The sequence below is a fragment of the Hordeum vulgare genome, chromosome 3H (assembly GCF_904849725.1).
Source record: "Hordeum vulgare subsp. vulgare chromosome 3H, MorexV3_pseudomolecules_assembly, whole genome shotgun sequence".
In the NCBI taxonomy this organism is placed as follows: domain Eukaryota; kingdom Viridiplantae; phylum Streptophyta; class Magnoliopsida; order Poales; family Poaceae; genus Hordeum; species Hordeum vulgare.
Window position 1 is genome coordinate 84,354,115 of NC_058520.1, and position 6,822 is coordinate 84,360,936.

Consider the following 6,822-nt stretch of genomic DNA (forward strand, 5'->3'; position numbering starts at 1 on the left):
TGCCAGTTTTACAAGGTACGAGATTGAGTAAGACTCAGTGCCCAGCAACTGATAAGCATAGAGAGCATATGAGCACCGTCCCCTATGCTTCAGCCATAGGTTCTATCATGTATGCATGTTGTGCGCTAGACCGGACGTTAGCCTGGCCATAAGTATGGCAGGCAGGTTCCAGAGTAATCCAGGAGTGGATCACTGGACGGCGGTCAAGAATATCATGAAGTACCTGAAAAGGACTAAGGAGATGTTTCTCGTGTATGGAGGTGACGAAGAGCTCGCCGTAAAGGGTTACGTCGATGCAAGCTTTGACACAGATTCGAACGACTCTAAGTCGCAGACCGGATACGTATTTATTCTTAATGGGGGTGCGGTAAGCTGGTGCAGTTCCAAGCAAAGCGTCGTAGCAGATTCTACATGTGAAGCGGAGTACATGGCTGCCTCGGAGGCGGCTAAGGAGGGTGTCTGGATGAAGCAGTTCATGACGGATCTTGGAGTGGTGCCAAGCGCACTGAATCCAATAACCTTGTTCTATGACAACACGGGTGCCATTGCCTTAGCAAAGGAACCACGGTTTCACAAGAAGACCAGACACATCAAACGACGCTTCAACCTCATCCGCGACTACGTCGAAGGGGAGGACGTAAGTATATGCAAAGTGCACACGGATCTGAATGTAGCAGACCCGCTGACTAAACCTCTTCCACGGGCAAAGCATGATCAACACCAGAACTGTATGGGTGTTAGATTTATTAGAATGTAATTCACATGATGATGTGAGGGCTAGATTATTGACTCTAGTGCAAGTTGGAGACTGTTGGAATTATGCCCTAGAGGCAATAATAAATATAGTTACTACTATAATTCCTGTATCAAGATAATCGTTTATTATCCATGCTATAATTGTATTGAATGAAGACTTATATACATGTGTGGATACATAGACAAACACTGTCCCTAGCAAGCCTCTAGTTGGCTAGCCAGTTGATCAAAGATAGTCAGGGTCTTTTGATTATGAACAAGGTGTTGTTGCTTGATAACTGGATCACGTCATTAGGAGAATCACGTGATGGACTAGACCCAAACTAATAGACGTGGCATGTTGATCGTGTCATTTTGTTGCTACTGTTTTCTGCATGTCAAGTATTTGTTCCTATGACCATGAGATCATATAACTCACTGACACCGGAGGAATGCTTTGTGTGTATCAAACGTCGCAACGTAACTGGGTGACTATAAAGATGCTGTACAGGTATATCCGAAGGTGTTCGTTGAGTTAGTATGGATCAAGACTGGGATTTGTCACTCCGTGCGACGGAGAGGTATCTCGGGGCCCACTCGGTAATACAACATCACACACAAGCCTTGCAAGCAATGTAACTTAGTGTAAGTTGCGGGATCTTGTATTACGGAACGAGTAAAGAGACTTGCCGGTAAACGAGATTGAAATAGGTATGCGGATACTGACGATCGAATCTCGGGCAAGTAACATACCGAAGGACAAAGGGAATGACATACGGGATTATATGAATCCTTGGCACTGAGGTTCAAACGATAAGATCTTCATAGAATATGTGGGATCCAATATGGGCATCCAGGTCCCGCTATTGGATATTGACCGAGGAGTCACTCGGGTGATGTCTGCATAGTTCTCGAACCCGCAGGGTCTGCACACTTAAGGTTCGACGTTGTTTTATGCGTATTTGAGTTATATGGTTGGTTACCGAATGTTGTTCGGAGTCCCGGATGAGATCACGGACATTATGAGGGTTTCCGGAATGGTCCGGAAACGAAGATTGATATATAGGATGACCTCATTTGATTACCGGAAGGTTTTCGGAGTTACCGGGAATGTACCGGGAATGACGAATGGGTTCCGGGTGTTCACCGGGGGGGAACCCACCCCGGGGAAGCCCATAGGCCTTGGGGGTGACGCACCAGCCCTTGGTGGGCTGGTGGGACAGCCCAAGAAGGCCCTATGCGCCATAGGAAGAAAATCAAAGAGAAAAGAAAAAAAAGAGGAGGTGGGAAAGGAGAGAAGAACTCCACCTTCCAAACCTAGTTGGATTCGGTTTGGAAGGGGAGGACTTCCCCCCTTGGCTCGGACGACCCCCTTGGGGCTCCTTGAGCCTCAAGGCAAGCCCCCCCCCCCTCTCTCTCCTGTATATAGTGGGGTTTTAGGGCTGATTTGAGACAACTTTGCCACGGCAGCCCGACCACATACCTCCACGGTTTTACCTCTAGATCGCGTTTCTGCGGAGCTCGGGCGGAGCCCTGCTGAGATTAGATCACCACCAACCTCCGGAGCACCATCACGCTGTCGGAGAACTCATCTACCTCTCCGTCTCTCTTGCTGGATCAAGAAGACCGAGATCATCGTCGAGATGTACGTGTGCTGAACGCGGAGGTGCCGTCCGTTCGGCGCTAGATCGTGGGACGGATCGCGGGACGGTTCGCGGGGCGGATCAAGGGACGTGAGGACGTTCCACTACATCAACCGCGTTCACTAATGCTTCTGTTGTGCGATCTACAAGGGTACATAGATCGGAAATCCCCTCTCGTAGATGGACATCACCATGATAGGTCTTTGTGCGCGTAGGAAATTTTTTGTTTCCCATGCGACGTTCCCCAACAGTCAACTTATCCAACTCAAGTCTACGATAAAGAGAGCGTGGCATAACACTAACACCGGCTCGAAGGTCACATAAGGCAGTTCTTACGTAGTTTCCTTTAATGGAGCAAGGTATAGTGGGCACTCCGGGATCACCAAGTTTCTTAGGAGTTCCACCTTTAAAAGTGTAGTTGGCAAGCATGGTGGAGATCTCAAGATCTGGTATCTTCCGTTTATTAGTCACGATATCTTTCATGTACTTGGCATACGGAGACATCTTGAGCATACCAGTTAACCGCATCTGCAGAAAGACGGGTCTTATCATCTCAAGGAAGCGCTCAAAATCCTCATCATCTTTTTTCTTGGATGGCTTAGGAGGAAAGGGCATAGGTCTCTGAACCCATGGCTCTCTTTCTTTACCATGCTTCCTAGCAGTGAAGTCATTCTTGTCGTATCTCTTAGGTTGTGGATTATCAGGATTAACCGTAGGTTCAATCTCCACATCCTCATCATGGCTAGGTTGAGCATTATTATGAACATCACTGTCCACATTGTCACCAGGTTCATGTTCATCACCTGATTGTGTTTCTGCATGAGACGCAGAAATATCATTAAGTTCTTCAGGTGTGATAGTATTTGATGAACTGGCGTGCAGGTTTCTATCATCCTTCTTCTTCTCCTTAGGATGACTAGGTGTATCAGCATTGATTCCTTGAGAATCTTGATCAATTCTCTTAGGATGACCTTGAGGATACAAAGGTTCCTGAGTCATTTTGTCTCCTCTAGTAATGACTCTGACAGAGTTGTCATTTAATTCATTGAGCAGGTCATTCTGAGCTTTATGTACTTGTTCTACCTGAGTAGTAATCATAGAGGCATGTTTACTCAGAAGCTTCACGGCATTGACATATCTGTCTACACAAGCACTTAGATGGCTAAGCATACGAGTACTTTGTTCCAAATGTCTGCTAACGTAATCATTAAAACTCTGTTGTTTGATTCATCAAAGCATAGGCTAGCAGGTTTATCAAAAGGAATATCACTCTCGTCAAACCTACGCAGAGAAATCACTTCTACTACCTGTATCGGGTTATCGGGACCATGGATCTCTTTGATAGGTGGTAGATTTTTGACATCTTCAGATCTAATGCCTTTCTCTTGCATAGATTTCTTGGCTTCTTGCATATCTTCGGGACTGAGGAATATAATACCTCTTTTCTCAGGAGTTGGCTTAGGAGGTGGTTCGGGGATAGTCCAAGCATTATCGTTGATCAAGAGGTTATTCAGTAGGGTCTCAGCTTGTTCTATAGTTTGTTCCCTAAAAACACAACCGACACAACTATCTAGGTGGTCTCTAGAGGCATCGGTAAGTCCGTTATGGAGGATATCAAGTATCTCGTTCTTCTTAAGAGGGTGATCAGGCAAAGCATTCTGTAGCTGGACGAGCCTCCCCCAAGCTTGTAGAAGACTCTCTTCTTGAAGTTGAGAAAAATTGTATATTTCCTGCAAGGCAGCTTGCTTCTTATGGGCAGGGAAATATTTCTCACAGAAGTAATAGACCATCTCCTGCGGACTACTCACACATCCAGGAGCAAGGGAGGTGAACCATGCTTTAGCATCATCCTTTAGAGAGAAAGGAAACAGCTTAAGGATATAGTAGTGGCGGATCTTCTCCTCATTAGTGAAAAGGTTGGCTATTTCGGATAGTTTGGCAAGATGGGCAATGACCGTCTCAGACTCATAACCGTGAAAAGGATCAGATTCGACTAGAGAGATTATCTCAGGGTCGACAGAAAATTCATAATCCTTATCGGTGACAAAGATAGGCGAAGTGGCAAACTTCGGATCATTTCTCATCCTAACTTCCCGAGATTTTTCTATCCACTTGAGAACTAATTTCTCAGCGTCATAGGCATCCTTACACGCAAGAAAATCCTCAGCTATCTCTCCCTCCATAACATAACCCTCAGGTATATGAGGCAATTCATATCTAGGAGAGCTAGATCTAGCAGGAGCAAAAGCAGGTTCTATCTCAATAGCATCGGCAGTTTCAGAAGAATCACGAGCATTGGCAGTAACTCTAGCAATATGAGCATCAAGGAACGCTCCCAGTGGAACAGCGGGCAAAGGAGTATCTCTAGCAGTATCAAGCATAGCATCATCAGGCATAGTAGCATCTCTTGCATCATCACGCAAAGCAGTATCAAGCATAGCATCTCTAGCAGTATCAGGCATAGTATCAAGCATAGTATCAAGCATAGCATCTCTAACAGTAGTATCACAAGCATCATCAAGCACAAGCGACAAATCAAGATTTCTAGTAGGAGGTGAAGTCGCAAACTTACTCATAACGGAAGATGAATCAAGTGCAGAGCTAGATGGTAATTCCTTACCTCCCCTCGTAGTTGAGGGCAAGACTTTGGTCTTCGGATCCTTCAGATTCTTCATAGTGATCAGCAGATATGAATCCCAAATGATTCAGAGAATATAGAAATACCTCCCCGGCAACGGCGCTAGAAAAATGCTGACGTCAGCTGTGCTTCCCTGGCAATAGCTCCAGAAAAGGGTTGATCCTGCAATCTCTAGTGTTAGCTAGACGAATGCTTATAACAACTAACCTTCTCCTGCAAAGGCACCAGAAGAATGCTGATAGCACTCCCTGGCAATGAAACTGGAAGAATGTGGTTGATGGCCCACCAGCGCGTGGGTTCGCAGCAGTTTTCGAGGGTAGAGTATTCGACCCAATTTGTAGGTACACCAGTCCGGAGGTGAGAGTATACTCTGAAGTATTAGCAGCTGAATTTATCAGATTCAACAACACCTGAAAGGTTAGTATCTGCAAGCACAATAGTAACAGCGAAGTAGCGGGTATCGACAGTGTAACGAGCAATAGCAGTGGCAAGGAACAGCAGTAGTGACAGCAGTAGCAAGTAGCAACAGTAGCAAGCGACAGTAGAAGCAACAATAGCAGCAGAGCAAGACAAGTAACAGCAGTAGCAACAGTAGTAGCAGCAGAGTAAGACAAGTAATAGGAGTAGCAACAGTAGTAGCAGCAGAGCAAGACAAATAACGGCAGTAGCAACATTAGGACAAACTCGTAGGCATTGGATCGGTGATTTGTTTGGATGATATTCATCATGCAACAGCTATAACACGGAGAGATAAGTGGCTAGCTCCCGTTCATCAATGTGATGTAGGCATGCATTCCGTGTGTCGTCATACGTGCTTAGGGAAAAGAACTTGCATGACATCTATTGTCCATCCCTCCCGTGGCAGCGGGGTCCAAAAGGAAACTACGGGATATTAAGGTTATCCTTTTAATAAAGAACCGGACCAACGCATTAGCACTTGGTGAACACATGAACTCCTCAAACTATGGTCATCACCGGGAGTGGTTCCGGTTATTGTCACTCCGGGGTTGCCGGGTCATAACACATAGTAGGTAACTACAACTTGCAAGATCGGATCTAAAACACACATATATTGGTGACAACATAATAATTTCAGATCTGAAATCATGGCACTCGGGCCCTAGTGACAAGCATTAAGCATGGCAAAGTAGTAGAAACATCAAATCTCAGAACATAGTGGATACTAGGGATCAATCTCCATCAAAACTAACTCGATTACATGATAGGTCTCATCCTACTCATCACCGTCCAGCGAGCCTACGAATAGATTACTCACGAACGACGAAGAGCTTCATGGAATTGGAGAGAGAAGAAGGTTGATGATGACGATTTCCCCTCTCCGGAGCCCAAGACGGACTCCAGATGTGCCCTCCAGATGAAGAACAGGTGGTGGCGGCGCCTCCGTATCAAAAACGCGACGAAAACTTCTCTTTTTAATTTTTCTGGGACGAAAGACAACTTATAGAGCTGGAGTTGGGGGCGGCAGGTGCCCGTGGGCCCCACAAGCCTGCCCACCGCCACCAGGGGTGGTGGCGGAGCAGGGGCTTGTGGCCCACTGGCGCACCCCCTCAGGTGGATTCTAGCACAGGTATTTTTGATATTTTCTAAAACTGCTCCCCGTAAATTTTCAGGACGTTCGGAGAACTTTGATTTCTGTACAAAAATAACACCAAGGCAAATCTGCTGAAAACAGCGTCAATCCATGTTAGTTCCATTCAAATCATGCAAATTATAGTCCAAAACAAGGGCAAAAGAGTTTGGAAAAGTATATACGTTGGAGACGTATCAGGTCTCATACCTCTCAAC